Source organism: Chrysemys picta, chromosome 1 (assembly GCF_011386835.1).
Source record: "Chrysemys picta bellii isolate R12L10 chromosome 1, ASM1138683v2, whole genome shotgun sequence".
In the NCBI taxonomy this organism is placed as follows: Eukaryota; Metazoa; Chordata; order Testudines; family Emydidae; genus Chrysemys; species Chrysemys picta.
Genome location: NC_088791.1, coordinates 133,932,218 through 133,949,618, shown reverse-complemented (window position 1 = coordinate 133,949,618; position 17,401 = coordinate 133,932,218). Strand labels below are relative to the sequence as shown.

The following is a 17,401-nucleotide window of genomic DNA, read 5'->3' as shown; positions in this document are numbered from 1 at the left end:
TTGTAGCTAAATTAGCCCCCATCGTATTGTATGTATAGTTAGGGTTATTTTTTTCCAATGTGTATTACTTTACATTTATCCACATTAAATTTCATTTGCCATTTTGTTGCCCAATCACTTAGTTTTGTGAGATCTTTTTGAAGTTCTTCACAATCTCCTTTGGTCTTAACTATCTTGAGCAGTTTAGTATCATCTGCAAACTTTGCCACCTCACTGTTTACCCTTTTCTCCCGATCATTTATGAATAAGTTGAATAAGATTGGTCCTAGGACTGACCCTTGGGGAACACCACTAGTTACCCCTCTCCATTCTGAAAATTTACCATTTATTCCTACCCTTTGTTCCCTGTCTTTTAACCAGTTCTCAATCCATGAAAGGATCTTCCCTCTTTTCCCATGACAACTTAATTTACATAAGAGCCTTTGGTGAGGGACCTTGTCAAAGTCTTTCTGGAAATCTAAGATGAAGGAAACCACCTTCATCCCAGTCAGCTGAGAGATTGAGCAGACCTTAAAATTAGTGCCCGGGGTCCTCAGGGCTAGCATGGACCCTACTAAGGTCCTAGTTGAAGTAATGGATGGCATCCAGAACCTTCAGGTGCAAGTAACTGCTGTGCAATCGCAAAATGCAGCCTTGCAGATGCAGGTTGCTCTGCTGGCTCCTCCTACTTCATCTTCCCCAGAGCCACAGATTCTTCTGCCTGACAAATTTGACAAAGATGGGGACAAGTTTTGGGGGTTCCTGAACCAATGTCAGCTCCTGTTCCTCCTATGCCCTCAATCATTCCCAGTGGACCAGGCCTGTCTGGTGCTTAGCTTGTTTGTTGCCTGGGGAGGTCTTGGCCTTGGCTTCCCTGCTCCTGGAATAGTACAGCCTCCTTTTGCGACAATTAGAGGAATTCATTCAAACGATGTCCATCACCTTTGATGACCTTAGCCGGGTGTGGAACAGTGAGATAATCCTTCAGGCCTTACTGAAAGGATGTGGCCAAATACACTGCTGAATTTCATTGTTTTGGCTTCTGACCAGGTGGAATGAGGCAGCACAGCAACATTTCTACTGGGGGTTAAATGAGGGTATAAAGGATGAGCTTGCATGCATGGAGCCTGTGTCCATTTTGAACAATCTGATTGACTTGTGTATCAGAATTGATGATCGCCTCATGGATTGTCATCATGAGTGTACCTTGATTTTCCAGAGGCCGTCATTTACCCTGCTCATGACACCCCAAATGCACAGGTCTTCCCTGGCTCTTGCAAGCCAACCAGGTTCACCTGCACCTCTCTGATTCAGAGAAATACTGATGCCGGGAGTTAGGCTTATGCTTATATTGTGGGGAAACCGGTCGTGTTGCCTTGACATGTCCAGTGAAGATGTGGGCAGAACTGGAGCTGGGAAATACCTGGTCCATAGCCTGTAGGAGTGATTCTGGGAAGAGCTGGTAATCTCCTCCAGCTGGGAGTTCCCAGCACTTATGGACCACAGTCATCACAGCAGGACCCCTGAGTGAGCTACCAGTGGAATTCTGAATACCTCTATTGATTTAACTACCAGTAAAATTCACCTAAAGGCCCTAGTCGACTCTGGGGCCTCAGCTAACTTTATGGACTTGAACTTTGCTAAGACCTACACAGTTACCACCATATGCAAGGACTTTCCAGATCTGGTCGACACTATTGATGGGTCTCTTCTCTTCTTCTTGGGAGCAGTAACCCACCAGACCTTGCCAGTTATATTTATTACTCTCAAGGGTACCAGAAAACCCTCCAATTTGGATTAATCTGGGCCCTTCATGCTCCTGTCATTTTAGGTATGCCCTCTCTTACCACCCATGACTCCCAAATTCACTGGCAGAGGGGAACCTACATTTTAACTCCTGGTATTGCCAGCTATTCTGGCTCCCAGGATCCTGCCTCCCACGATCTGGTTCACTCTGAGGTTCACACCACCCACTGAAAGACCAGGACCCTCAGTGTTCCCCACAGCTCTGTGTGCTTTGTCCAAGATCCCCCACAAATACTGTGACTGCACTGATATATTTGACAAAGTGAAGGCAGATATCCTGCCCCAGTATAGGACTTACGATTGTCTGATTGATCTCCAGATTGAAACCAAGATCCCATTCCATCAGATATACACCCTCTCTGAACCTGAACTTCAGGCTGTACACCTGTGCTTGCAAGGGAACCTTCAGAAGGGTTTCAGCCACGTCCCCAGCAGGCCCTCTCATCTTTTTGTCAAGAAGGAGGACAGCTCTTTCTGGCCATGTATTGACTATCAAGCCATGAACAAGATGACTGTAGAGGTGTAGAGCTCCCTGGTTCCCTTAATCAGTGAGCTCTTAAACCGCCTACCTACACCCTGTATTTTCACAAAGTTGGATCTGTGCATAGCCTGTCATCTGGTGTGCTGGCATGAGGGAGACAAATAGAAGACTACCTTTCATATGGCCATCTAGTCATGCCATTCAGTCTATGCAATGCTCCAGCAACCTTTCAACATGTTATGAATGGTATATTCAGTGATATGCTGGACTACTTGGTCATTATTTACCTTAATGACATTCTGCTTTTCTCTGAAGACTCAGCTCTTCATGACCAGCATGTGTGTAGCATTCTTGAAAGACTATGCCAGAATCATCTATATGTCAAGCCAGAGATATGCAAGTTTGCCCAGAACACTCTCTTGAATTTCTTGGATATGTCATCTCACCCAAGGGACTGGCAATGGATCCCAACAAAGTGGCCATCATGGATTGGGTGGCACCAAAGGATGTCTCTGGAATCGAACGCTTCTTGACTTTGCTGTTTTTTATAGAGTATTTACTCCAGGATTCTCTGCTTTAGTCAGTTCTCTCAGCCAGCTTTGCTGTGAAAAGGAGTCTGTTTTTTATGGTTCCCAGAAGCACAGGCTGCCTTTGATAATTTGAAACAGATATTCATCACAACTCCCACTTTTATCCACCCAGACCCCACCAGACCATTTACGGTAGAGGCGGAGACTTCAAATTTTGTCCCAACCCACTGCTCCTGATGATCACCTTCATCTGCATGCTTTTTACTTGCAAAAGGCTCACTCTTGCTGAGATGAATTATGAAATTTTGGATAAAGAACTGTGACCATGAAAGCACCCTTTGAAGAATGGTCACTTCAGTCATTCCAAGACCTAGTTTCCAGGAACTTTTGGTGATCTGCCATACGCACCTCTGTTGCATCCTACATAGATTCCTGTGATCTTTGTGCACAGGCCAAGATGCCCCGTTCAAGACTGCTGGGTCTCCTCTAGCCTTTACCCACTCAGCCTCGGACTTGGTTCATCATTGCCATGGACTTTATTGTAGAAATGAGTAGCCCTAGCCTCTGTTTGCCAGAAGCTAGGAATGGGTGACGGGACGGATCACTTGATGATTATCTGTTCTGTTCATTCCCTCTGAAGCACTTGGCATTGGTCACTGTCAGAAGACGGGATACTGGGGAAGATGGATCTTACCCAGTATGGCCCTTCTTATTGTCTTATGAATTACCAACCTCCAAGGCCATAGTACCATTCTAGTGGTGGTTGACCACTTAACCAAGATGGCACACTTTGTTCCATGCCAGACACTTTCCTCTGCTCAGGAGATGGCTTGTTTGTGAGCAACATCTTTCGTCTCCACAGCTTGCCTTCAGGCGTGGTATCTGACCAAGGATCTGAGTTTATTTTCTACTTCTGGTGAGAATTTCTATGCCATCTGAGTATTGATGCCCTAACCTCAACAACCTATCACCCAAGCACCAATAGGCAGGCGGAATGGGTCAGTTCGGTTCTTGAACAGTACCTATATTGCTTTCTAAACTGTCCTCAAGATGATTGGCTGTCCCTGATCCTTCATTCTGAGTTTGCTTACAAGACTGCCACATGCCTCTGCCAAGCAGACTCCTTTCTTTGCTAACTATAGCTTCTATCTTTGTGCTCATCCAGAGATCCCCTCTGAATTATTGATGTTTGCTGTTACTGAACTCACAGCCCACATCCAGCAGGTACACCAAGAATTCCAGAGGCAGTTAGAAGTTGCCAAAGCAACCTACAAATGGTTCACTGTCCAGTCCTGCCAGCCAACACTTGGCTTTGGGGGAGGGGATAAGGTGTGGTTGTATTCCCAGAATCTGCAATCAACTTGGCCCTCTGTGAAGCTGAACCATCAGTACCTGGGACCTTTCCAGATCATGAAACAGATTAACCTATTCACATTCAAGTTACAGCTACCAGACTCTCTCAAGATCCACCCAGTCTTCCATGTGTCTCTTCTGGAACCATCAGTCAAGAATCCCTTCCCACTCCATACTACTCCCCTTCCTCTGCTTATCATTGCTTGGGGCCAAAAAGAATATGTGGTTCAGCAGATTTTAGATTCTTGTTGGGTCTGAGGAAAACTACAATATCTAATTGACTGAGATGGGTAACGTTCAAAGCTACCTGCAGACCATGTTCATGTGCCAGATCATGTGTGTGCCTTTCACCACACTTACCTTGAGAAACCTGCCTCTGAGGTCCCAAGACAGAGCCCTCGATGAGGGGAGTACTGTCAGGAGTCAGGGCCCGCAGCAAGCTGTCTAATTGGCCATGCCACCTGATTGGCTGCTCTGTTGTCATTCCCACCTGAATTTCCTTGACCCTCTTGCTGCTGCCTTGCTTCTGTCCTGCCTCTACCTTGAACCTCTCCTTGCCCTGCTACCCTGCTCACTCCAATTCCTGACCTTCTACTTGACCTGAAGCTTTGACTTCTGACTGCTGGCTCCAGCAGCTTGATGCTCAGCTCTGGTATCTAGCTCCTGACCTTTGGCTTCAGACTACTGAATCCAGCTCAGACCCTAGTCTCTGGTTCCTGATGCCTGCTCCAGCCACTAGTCCTAATGGCTGTTCCAGCCACTAGGCTAGACTGCCCTCATCCCCATCAGCTGGTAGTTGGGGCCCGATCCAGGACTTACTGAAGTCCATGGGAGTTTTTTCATTGACTTCAGTGGGCTTTGGATCAGGCCCCCATTCTGCAGAACATGGTTACACTGGTGCCTCTTGGTGTGTGGAACTTCACCATCCTATAGTGTCCTACCTCCATCGACCTCTCCCCATTTTGGGGAAAATATTCCACTTTCAAAGGTTTTTTCTTGTGAAATTTATGACAGCCCTCCAGTCTGACTAATATTTTGTTACATCTTTGATGTTTCTGTATTGTTGTAGTTTACAATTTATCATCTATGCAGTACCTTGTGAATCTTGGCTTAAAGGAGTTCCATATTAGGTAAAGACAGGGTACTATGTAATATTGGGGTGAACCTGAACCCCGTAGCCAAGCAACTACAAACTCTGATGGGAGGGCTTCAAAATCTGCAGCACAAACCAGATGTGAATTTTAAGGCTTGGGTCCATCTGTACCATGTAGCTGTAGTTAAATGAATTATTTTAATCTTCTAAAATAGAATGCAAGTGATATGGTAATTAGCTAATTAGTAAGATCATTAATTAGATTAATTATTGTTTATACAACATTTAGAACATAAAAAGCCCTTTATAAATGATAAGTATTATTAATTAGTTTGAGACCTACCAGCTGTAATTTCTTAGCAATACAAAGACACAGTCACTCCATATACTCCACGGTAACTACCATCTTAACCCTTTTTAGCGAGACTCGTCCACATCCTACCGTGCATATTCAATCAAAATACTCATAGAAATTAGTGTTTTTTCCTCCAGGAATGCAGACAGCAGAATCAGGAGTTATGTAAAAGGGAACAGGGAGAACATGCAGAATTCAGTTGAATGGTAATTTAAACAAAGGAGAAAATGTGACTCAACTAAACTACTGAGGAATTTCTCTGATGCTGACAAAAAGTATCGGGGGTAGCCGTGTTACTCTGTATCCACAAAACAACAAGGAGTCTGGTGGCACCTTAAAGACTAACAGATTTATTTGGGCATAAGCTTTCATGGGTAAAAAAACACTTCTACAGATGCATCTATCTGTAGAAGTGTTTTTTTTTTACCCACAAAAGCTTATGCCCAAGTAAATCTGTTAGTCTTTAAGGTGCCACCAGACTCCTTGTTGTTTTTGATGCTGACAGAGTGCATCTCATCCCAGTATGGGCAGAACACACTGCCAAAGGCTGGAGATGGCTTTGTTGGGGGTGGCATAATGCCATCTTGTGGACCATGTAGATATCTAGTGAGTGAGAGAGAGAAGGAGAAAGGGGCAGTGTAAGCCCTCTCCGAATAAGACGTTGCATCCAGTCACATCCATTTAATTGCTGTGGTAACAATTAAATAAAATCTCTTACTGAAACCAAAGATTCTTTGCTTCCTCAAGAGTACTACACAGGGCTCCCATGAAGGTCAGAGGGAGCCACACAAGCACAGCTGAGGACAGAATGTGGCCACCTAGGGAAGTTAAATTCAGGAAGGCACATGGCATAGTAGGGTCTTCCCCCCAGATTGTTATTCACCCAATCTGACAAAACCTACCATCCCTTCTCTGGGCAAGACTGCCGTTGGACATTTGTGCTATAATGTCATGTCCACAGATTCCCCATTCCTATTAGTTTCACTCTGCCTATGCCAGCCACCAATGGAAAAGCGGTAGAGGGATTTACAGCTTCATAAACTCATTTGAGACAGAGTTAATCATCCAAAAATTGCATCACTCTTTTTAATCTGAAGACAACAGGAGCCATTCTTGGATTGATATCTTTCTAGCTATCTGACATATTAGACGCGATCAGAAAGCTAGATCTGATCCATCTATCTGATCACTGCTCTTTCATTCTCTCACACTATAGCAGACTAGCTGTCACATTTGCACCTTTTTATGTTAGATGGAAGAATTAAAATTTACCATGAAGACTTTTGTTTTCAGCACAGTTCATGTAACTTCTCTTCATTCTTTCCAGTATTCTTCAGCTATGAATATTTATTCAGGCCCTGATCCACAAAGGTATTCAGGTGCCTAAGTCTTGGGTTAGGCACTTATGTCCCAGTTTGATCTACAGAACTCCTGCTGGACCCTGTATGTGTCTGTATTTCTGCATCTGGGTGTGCATGCAGATTCCTCACTGTAGGCCTCCAAACACCTGTCTCCTGCCTAAATCCCAGAATGATTCATGAACTGGGAGAAGATGGCATTCATCCTCCTAAGTCATGTGTGGGACCTGATCTGGTAGGCATGGTCAGGGATTGCATACCACATCAGGTTCCATTCAGAATCCATCCAGCCAGAGGTGGAGGTAGGGTGACCAGATAGCAAGGGTGAAAAATTGGGGACAGGGGGTGGGGGGGGGCAATAGGTGCCTATATAAGACAAAGCCCCAAATATCGGGACTGTCCCTATAAAATCGGACATCTGATCACCATAGGTGGAGGAGGCAGTGGTGGTGCCCACCTTATAATTTTTATCCCAGTAATAAGAGCATTCTCCTGAGAGGTGGTAGAACCCTGTTCAAATCCCTTCTCCCCCTCTGGTAGATAAAGGGGAATTGTAACTGGGCCTCCCACATCCTAGAAAAGTGCTTTAACCACTGGGCTACAAGTTATAAGATGTGCAGCACCACCTACTCCTCTGGCCATTTTTGGGTGGAATGAGGCAGGCGCCTAACTCATTCCTGCAAGAAACACCTTAGGTGCCTGAGCCACCTGATTCCAAGAAAGGGATTCTCCTTCCCGGCTAACTAAGCAGAAATAGGCTCCTCCCTGCAGCCCAGACTTAGATGCCTATCTCTGTGAGGGGGCAGGGCTTCGGACACATCTCTCTCATCAGCATCTCCCTAGCTAGCTGGCTTTTGTGGATCTCATTCTAAGGTGCCTGTTTTCCCCCATTGATTGTATAGGGAACCTAGGTGCCTCACTCAGGCTTTGTGGGTCACAGTTTTGTTCCTGTGATTTTCTAGGTGCCTAAAAGTCAGGCGCTGTGATGCTGAGTGTTGCAACATAAATCCCTTTGTGTATCCAGGCCTCAGTGCCTTAAATTTCCTCACTCCCAAGTGACTTCTTATCTGTAGACTTACCACGTAGCTGAACTGTTTGAAAGTGACTCAACATAACATCTTTCTGAGTGACTCATGGCTCTTCCTGCGGTCAGGAAGAAGTAGCTCCTTTAAGCTCTGAAGAACATTTTACATTTTTAAGGTTGCTCTTCGTAAACGTAGAATGTGCTTGATTTTTTTAGTGTTATTCCAAAGATCACTGCAGACTAAGGGCCAGATTGAAGAGCCCTTGCTCATGTGGAACAGTACCTTCCTCCATCTAGAGCCCCCCCTGATTTCAGAGAGACTTCTTGAGGAATAAGGATCCACTCAAGCCCATGTCTTCATTTACAAGCTTTGGTTGACGTAAGTGATGCCTGTCTATGACTGCCGCAGTTAGTATATCAGCTGTGCACAGGCATACTTGGCCGCTTGTGTTGGCGCTACACGTACTCACCAGCAGTGCTTGTGTCAATGCAAAGTGCAGTGCGCCATGGGTAGGTTTTTCCAGTGTGCCATGCATCACCATCCGGTGCAGCGGCTTTTGGGAAACTTTCACAATGCATTGTGGGGTAGAAATGTGTTGCTTAGGGATGACTGGGAGTAAGGGGTCAAGTTCCCATCATGCAACTCTCTCCACCCCATGATGCCATCCATATCCCATAATTTTTGTGCCTTTTTTAAAATCCCATAAACTCACATGGCACTTTTCTCTGTCTACCATCTCTGATAGAAATGTGGTGCCCACAGAGATCAGCGCTATTGTCATGAATATTGCAAATACTGGATGCACAATCCTCTGGTATTTGAAAAACTGCAACAACGGGACGTGACAACTTCTTTGAGGACACATTGCTGATGTACATAGCGAAAAACAATTCAAGGTTGTTGGTGGCATTCAAAGGATGGCTGCAGACAGTTGAGTGCCACTTCTGGGCCTGAGAAACAAGCACTGACTGGTGAGATTGCATCGTATTGCAGGTTTGGGATGATGAGTAGCAGCTGCGGAACTTTTGGATGTGAAAGGCCATGTTTCTGGATCTGTGTGCTGAGCTCACCCCGGTTCTCCAGCGCAGGGACACCAGAATGAGAGCTATACTGACAGTAGAGAAGCAAGTGGCGATCACACTATGGAAGTTTGCAACGCTGGACTACACCGGTCAGTGGGAAATCCTTTTGGAGCTGGAAAATCCACAGTGGGGCATGTTGCCATGCAAGCGTGTAGGGCCATTAATCATATCCTGCTATGCAGGACTGTGACTCTTGGCAATGTGTAGGACATATTGGATGGATTTTCTGCAGTGGGGTTCCTGAACTGAGATGGGACAATAGACACACATCCCTATTGTGGCACCAGCCTATCTTGCCACAGAGTAAATCAATAGACTGGCTACTTTTCTATGGTTATGTAAGTGTTGGTGGATCACTGGAGATGCTTCACTGACATCAGTGTGAGCTGGTCAGGGAAAGTGCATGACACTCTCATCTTTCGGGAGGGAAATTCTTTCCTGACCAGCGGATTACCATTGGCGATATGAAATGCCAATAATGATTCTGGAGGACCCAGCCTACCACTGCTTCCCTGGCTCATGAGGCCATATACCAGCCATCTCAACAGCACCAAGGAAAGCCTCAACTACCATCTTAGCAGGTATAGAATGACATTTGAATGTGCTTTTGGTACATTGACGAGACATTGGCAGTGTTTATGAACAAAACTGGATCTCAGAAAAATAGCTGCCTGTTGTGTCCTGCATACTATCTGTGAGGCAAAGGGGGGAAAGTTACCGCCAGGGTAGTGGGCAGGGTCGGAGCGGCTGTCTGCTGACTTTGAACAGCCAGACACAGGGGCCATTACAAGAGCTCTATATGGAGCTATGCAGATGAGGGAAGCCTTGAAAGAGCACTTCTCAAGTCAGTCCCACTAATGTGCTGGGCTGGGCTGTGCTCTTGCTCTGACGTTTTGGGGGCTGTTAGGAATATTGTAGTACAGTGCTACTTGTACATGTATAGATATTACCCTGGTGTCTTTTGATGAAGCTATGAAGTATGCGTTGCTTGCTGTATATTTATAATCGTTACAATGTGTGTTTCACTGAACCTCTGAGTTCTGTGGTCCCGTACAATTACAAGGAGTGGGTGCTTTGAGTACCACTATGCATTGTGCAGCATGTGTTGTGAACTAATAACGATGAGTTTATTTAAAAAAAAAATTGCATAGCAAAAACAGTGAGGAAACCAATGTGTAAATAAAAAAAAGTCCATACAGTACAATCTTCTAACGAAAATTAATGGAACGGACCTTTAATATTAGACAGACAGGAATGTTTTCTGTCTATTTCAGTGGACAAATGGAGTCCATTTTGGCTACACACACACCAGCCGTGGCTCTCACAGGTTAGCATATGTGAAGGTGTGGTTTTCCGTGCAGTCCTCTGGCATGAAGTGGTAGGGGGAGGGACGTGGCCCATGAGGACATGTAGAATGTTGGGGAGTATAGGGAGCTGTTACACGGGAGTTTTCCAGTGACTGAGAAGAATGGTGAATCTGTGCTTGTTGGACCTGTAGGTCAAAACGTGTCTGCAGCATTTGTGTTTGCTGCCTGAGAAGCCCCATTATATCCTGGTGCACCTCCGTCTCTGTTTCCTGTTGGGTCTTTTTGACCTTTCTCCTGTCTGCTCTTTCCTTCTCCATGCTGTCTGCCATATTGATCCTCCAGGCCCTTTGTTCAAGGTCCGATGTAGCACTGGCTTGCAGGATCTCACTGAACATGTCACACTGAGTCCTCTTTTTTCTCCTTCTCAGGGTCAGGCATTCTGTAGGCATGGAGGGCTTAATAGCAGCATCTACAGATAAAACAGATGGGTGTATCATTGGATTTACAGTCACAATAGAAAGGGAGAGAGAGGTTTCAAAACTCCTTTCTCTTAGGCCAGTGCGGGCAGAGCGGCCAGCACATCCCTCGGCCTGTGCCGCTTCCTGCAGCCCCCATTGGCCTGAAGCAGCAAACTGCGGCTAGTGGGAGCCGCGATCGGCTGAACCTGTGGACGCGGCAGGCAGGGCCGGCTCCAGGCACCAGGCAACCAAGTACATGCTTGGGGCGGCACCTAGTAAGGGGCGGCGCTCGGCGGGGGGTGGGGGGCGGACTCCGGCGGCTCGGCGGGGGGAGGCGGCGCTGGGGGAGAGGGGTTCTGGCGGCGCTCGGCGGGGGGGGCGGGGGCGGGCTCCGGCGGCGCGGAGCTCGGCAGGGGGGCGGCGCGGGGCTCAGCGCTGGGAGGGGGTGTTCCGGCGGCGCTCGGGGGGGGGGGGTGTTCCGGCGGCGCTCGGGGGGGGGGGCGGGCTCTGGCGGCGCAGCGCTCGGCGGGGGGGCGGCGCGGGGGGGGGCCTTTTTTTTTTGCTGCTTGGGGCAGCAAAAAAGTTAGAGCAGGCCCTGGCGGCAGGTAAACAAACCAGCCCGGACCACCAGGGGCTTTCCCTGATCAAGCAGCGGCCCAACTTTGAGAAGCACTGTCTTAGGCCATGTCTACATTAGCACTTTTGTCGGTATAACTTATGTTGCTCAGGGGTGTGAACCCTCTCCTCCTTCCCCCGAGCAAAATAAGTTGCACCGACAGAAGCGCCCATGTGGACAACTACCACCACTCGTTGGAGGTGGTTTAATTATGTCGCCAGGAGAGCTCTCTCCCACCGGCATAGAGTGGCTACACAGGAGACCTTACAGCGGCACAGCTGCATCAGTACAGCTGTGCCGCTGTAAGTTCGCTAGTGTAGACATGGCCTTATTCCCATAGCATTTTCTAATGAGACATGCTTATTGGCACTTCAGCTTTGGAGTGCCTCTGCAGATCACCACTCTCCAGCCCAAGCCATGGTGACTATGGCCTGCCACAGGCGGGGGGTGGGAGAGGGATGGGGGAAGAGGAGAGAATTAAGATTTTTGGTTGTATGACACAACAAAACTTTGCCTCCTATTTGCATGGGTATGAGTATGGGGCAATGGCACTGAATACTGGCACTATTTTCTACAACCAGTGATGATTTTAGCTCATATCTCACTTCTGAGGGTAACAAAGGCACAGAGAGCATAGGTACTGCTGGCATCCTAAAGCCATCCATGCCCATATGCCACTAGCCTGTTGACTGCAATGGTGCCTGCCAAAGACTGGTATGGGAAATGTCCTATTGTGGGGGGAAAATAAGGCTGCCACCCCTAGAGACCTTCAGGAGAGGACTGCAGAATATCTCCACGAAAGTTTCATCAAGATCTCTTAAGAGGGTAGAAGGGACATCCTTATGCACATAAACAAACTGCTCCCCATGTGCTGTCACCTCCACCTAATCCTACAGGGGAATGAAAAGCAGATAACAACTCTACCCCGGTTCTTGTGTTTGATAAGTAAAACAATGAAAAGTCAATACCTGTGTCCTGTTAATTTAGGGATGGGCCGAGTGCCAGCTTTACATTTAAACATTGTAAGGAAAAATACATACACAGGCTTACCTAAGGTCTCTTTCTTAGGCTCCTTCAAGGTATCCACAGTGGACTGCACAGGCTGGTGGAGTCTACACCACGTATGACATGAATCTCGTTGTAAAAGCGGCAGGTCTACGACTCAGCACCAGATCCATTGTTGGCCTTGTCGTATGTCCACCACAGTTTCTTTGCTTTAATGCGGTACCACTGCTGATCCCTGCCATACCCCTTCGCTTGCATCCCCTGTGCAATCTTTTCATAGATGTCCACGTTTCTACAGCTGGTCCATAGCTGTGTCTGCTCAACCTTTTCTCCCCAAAGGCCCAGGAGATCCAGTACCTTCTGAGTACTTCAGGCAGGAGTCCGGAGTTTAAAATTGTGACCAGAACAGTAAACAAGGCATTGTGGGACAGCTGCTGGAGGACTTTTAGGATCAACATAGGTCACACAGTGTCTGTGTTGACCTCAGTAGGTCAACCATGGCTCAATGCCATTTGGGGAGGTGGTTTTACTGTATTGCTGTAATAGGCATCCGGAGACAAATTTGAGTGTAGATATGTGCACAAATAGGTCGATGCAAGGTGGATTACATCAACCTAACTTTGTAGTGTTGACCAGACCTCAGTGTGAGTGAGGGAGTCAGAATATGACCCTAAATAATAACCCCCAAACTCATATAAGCAATGATCACAGCAGAAGTGACAGACAAATCAGTTCAGAAAAATTAATTCTCTGTCTCCCACACATGCACATGTACAATTCCCAAACTCCATCGACACCTGAAATGAACCTTTTCTGATATTCAAAGATGTTAGGAGCCACCTTAATCTCCCTTCTGCTTGAGGAAAATGGGGAAGGTCAATCCATTTTCTCCCCATTGTTAGGTGTATACAGATTTAAGTATCTAATGTTAGGCAGCCCAGTTTAAAAAATTGTCCCCTCATCCTTTCAGAACTGGGATTTTGGATTGCTACATACACAAAAAGCTACATACTTTTTCTATAAGTGTAGCCAAGTACTTCATTACACTCATGGTTTGTTATTAAAATTGTGCAAGAGACCAAATAACCAAGCATAGCCAATTTACTGCCTAAAGAAAAAAACTGTATGATACGAAAAAGAGACATGGATACCCCTCCTTTTGAGAAGCAATTCTTATCTTGCAGCATGTTCACCTTACACAGTAAGTGAGCTTCCAAGGTGCACCCTAAAAATCACCTCTATTTATAATAGGGATGTTTACAAGCTAAAACCCTTTATACATCATTTAAGATTCAACCAACCAACTTCAACTTGTTTCTCTGATAACATGATGCACCCTTCTGATGTTTTGGACACAGCATTCCAGGTACTAATAGGCGTGAGGTGAAGCCATCTCCTAAACTTGTATCAAAGGCAGGTCAGTCATGTATCTTGTCTTTGACAGGATTTATGTTTGCTAATTCCAAAAGCTACGTTTAACTTTGTAGCGTATTATAGGATATATATCTCTTGATATAGGAGAGCAAAAATATTAAGGTAACTGCCCACATGCTGGATGTAATACAATATGAATATGGTGTGACCTACCAATACACATGACATCATACCCTTCACATGACATGGAATCCTTGGACCAGTTTGGCCACAGTTCAGACTTCATCTCCAATTCATTTTTGAAATGTCTGCCAAAATTTTCAGAAGTGGCCAGTGGCTTTGGGTACGCACTCTGAGACACCTTAAAGGAGCCCCCTTAAAACCTCTCAAGTTAGGCACCCAAAAACTCAGGCATCCCAAACCACGGGCCATTTTTAAGAATCTTGGCCTAATTTTTTATGTTTCATTAAACATTATGTATAAAACAGTGGCTAGGATGTCAAGGGTAGGGGCCCGGGCAGAGACAGATGCATCATGGAGGTGAATGCCTGGCTGCGAAGATGGTGTCGCCAGGAGGGCTTTGGCTTCCTACACCACGGGATGCTATTTGAGGAAGGACTGCTAGGCAGAGATGGCGTTCACCTTTCGAGGAGAGGAAAGACCCTATTACACAGACTGGCTAACCTAGTGAGGAGGGCTTTAAACTAGGTTCGACGGGGACAGGTGAGCAAAGCCCACAGGTAAGTGGGGAACATGGAGACCGGGGAGATGGGTCGGAAACGAGAGGGAGTGTGGGCTATATTGGCAGAGAGAAAGGAGAGTCAGGACAAAACTGGGAGGAAAGATCAAACCAGTATCTTAGATGCCTATATACAAATGCGAGAAGTATGGGGAATAAGCAGGAAGAACTGGAAGTGCTAATAAATAAATACAACTATGACATTGTTGGCATCACTGAAACTTGGTGGGATAATACACATGATTGGAATGTTGGTGTGGATGGGTACAGCTTGCTCAGGAAGGATAGACAGGGGAAAAAGGGAGGAGGTGTTGCCTTATATATTAAAAATGTACACACTTGGACTGAGGTAGAGATGGACATAGGAGATGGAAGTGTTGAGAGTCTCTGGGTTAGGCTAAAAGGGGCAAAAAACAAGGGAGATGTCATGCTAGGAGTCTACTACAGGCCACCTAACCAGGTGGAAGAGGTGGATGAGGCTTTTTTCAAGAAACGAACAAAATCATCCAAAGCCCAAGATTTGGTGGTGATGGGGGACTTCAACTATCCGGATATATGTTGGGAAAATAACACAGCGGGGCACAGACTATCCAACAAATTCTTGGACTGCATTGGAGACAACTTTTTATTTCAGAAGGTTGAAAAAGCTACTGGGGGGAAGCTGTTCTAGACTTGATTTTAACAAATAGGGAGGAACTCGTTGAGAATGTGAAAGTAGAAGGCAGCCTGGGTGAAAGTGATCATGAAATCATAGAGTTTGCAATTCTAAGGAAGGGTAGAAGGGAGAACAGCAAAATAGAGACAATGGATTTCAGGAAGGCAGATTTTGGGAAGCTCAGAGAGCTGATAGGTAAGGTCCCATGGGAATCAAGACTGAGGGGGAAAACAACTGAGGAGAGTTGGCAGTTTTTCAAAGGGACACTATTAAGGGCCCAAAAGCAAGCTATTCCGCTGGTTAGGAAAGATAGAAAATGTGGCAAAAGACCACCTTGGCTTAACCACGAGATCTTGCACGATCTAAAAAATAAAAAGGAGTCATATAAAAAATGGAAACTAGGACAGATTACAAAGGATGAATATAGGCAAACAACACAGGAATGCAGGGGCAAGATGAGAAAGGCAAAGGCACGAAATGAGCTCAAACTAGCTACGGGAATAAAAGGAAACAAGAAGACTTTTTATCAATACATTAGAAGCAAGAGGAAGACCAAAGACAGGGTAGGCCCACTGCTTAGTGAAGAGGGAGAAACAGTAACAGGAAACTTGGAAATGGGAGAGATGCTTAATGACTTCTTTGTTTCGGTCTTCACCGAGAAGTCTGAAGGAATGCCTAACATAGTGAATACTAATGGGAAGGGGGTAGGTTTAGCGGATAAAATAAAAAAAAGAACAAGTTAAAAATCACTTAGAAAAGTTAGATGCCTGCAAGTCACCCGGGCCTGATGAAATGCATCCTAGAATACTCAAGGAGCTAATAGAGGAGGTATCTGAGCCTCTAGCTATTATCTTTGGAAAGTCATGGGAGACGGGAGAGATTCCAGAAGACTGGAAAAGGGCAAATATAGTGCCCATCTATAAAAAGGGAAATAAAAACAACCCAGGAAACTACAGACCAGTTAGTTTAACTTCTGTGCCAGGGAAGATAATGGAGCAAGTAATTAAGGAAATCATCTGCAAACACTTGGAAGGTGGTAAGGTGATAGGGAACAGCCAGCATGGATTTGTGAAGAACAAATCATGTCAAACCAATCTGATAGCTTTCTTTGATAGGATAACGAGCCTTGTGGATAAGGGTGAAGCGGTGGATGTGGTATACCTAGACTTTAGTAAGGCATTTGATACGGTCTCGCATGATATTCTTATCGATAAACTAGGCAAATACAATTTAGATGGGGCTACTATGAGGTGGGTGCATAACTGGCTGGATAACCGTACTCAGAGAGTTGTTATTAATGGTTCCCAATCCTGCTGGAAAGGCGTAACGAGTGGGGTACCGCAGGGGTCTGTTTTGGGACCGGCTCTGTTCAATATCTTCATCGACGACTTAGATATTGGCATAGAAAGTACGCTTATTAAGTTTGCGGATGATACCAAACTGGGAGGGATTGCAACTACTTTGGAGGACAGGGTCATAATTCAAAATGATCTGGACAAATTGGAGAAATGGTCTGAGTTAAACAGGATGAAGTTTAACAAAGACAAATGCAAAGTGCTCCACTTAGGAAGGAAAAATCAATTTCACACATACAGAATGGGAAAAGACTGTCTAGGAAGGAGTACGGCAGAAAGGGATCTAGGGGTTATAGTGGACCACAAGCTAAATATGAGTCAACAGTGTGATGCTGTTGCAAAAAAAGCAAACATGATTCTGGGATGTATTAACAGGTGTGTTGTGAGCAAGACACGAGAAGTCATTCTTCCGCTCTACTCTGCTCTGGTTAGGCCTCAGCTGGAGTATTGTGTCCAGTTCTGGGCGCCGCATTTTAAAAAAGATGTGGAGAAATTGGAAAGGGTCCAAAGAAGAGCAACAAGAATGATTAAAGGTCTTGAGAACATGACCTATGAAGGAAGGCTGAAAGAATTGGGTTTGTTTAGTTTGGAAAAGAGAAGACTGAGAGGGGACATGACAGCAGTTTTCAGGTATCTAAAAGGGTGTCATAAGGAGGAGGGAGAGAACTTGTTCACCTTAGCCTCTAAGGATAGAACCAGAAACAATGGGTTTAAACTGCATCAAGGGAGGTCTAGGTTGGACATTAGGAAAAAGTTCCTAACTGTCAGGGTGGTTAAACACTGGAACAAATTGCCTGGGGAGGTTGTGGAATCTCCGTCTCTGGAGATAT

General features: G+C 45.7%; 1 protein-coding gene across 2 annotated transcripts in view; it reads left to right on the top strand.

The window, feature by feature from the left end:
* LOC101936762 (potassium voltage-gated channel subfamily A member 6) overlaps positions 1-17,401 on the top strand; it is a 44,183-nt gene that overhangs the window by 21,011 nt on the left and 5,771 nt on the right. Inside the window, exon 2 of one of the 2 annotated variants that reach the window (XM_065570938.1) lies at positions 8,726-15,608. The exons of the other annotated variant lie outside the window; for it this stretch is intronic. The gene's annotated coding sequence lies outside the window, so the exon portion shown is untranslated. Of the gene's footprint in view, positions 1-8,725; positions 15,609-17,401 lie in introns of those variants that run through there. 2 annotated transcript variants of the gene reach the window in all.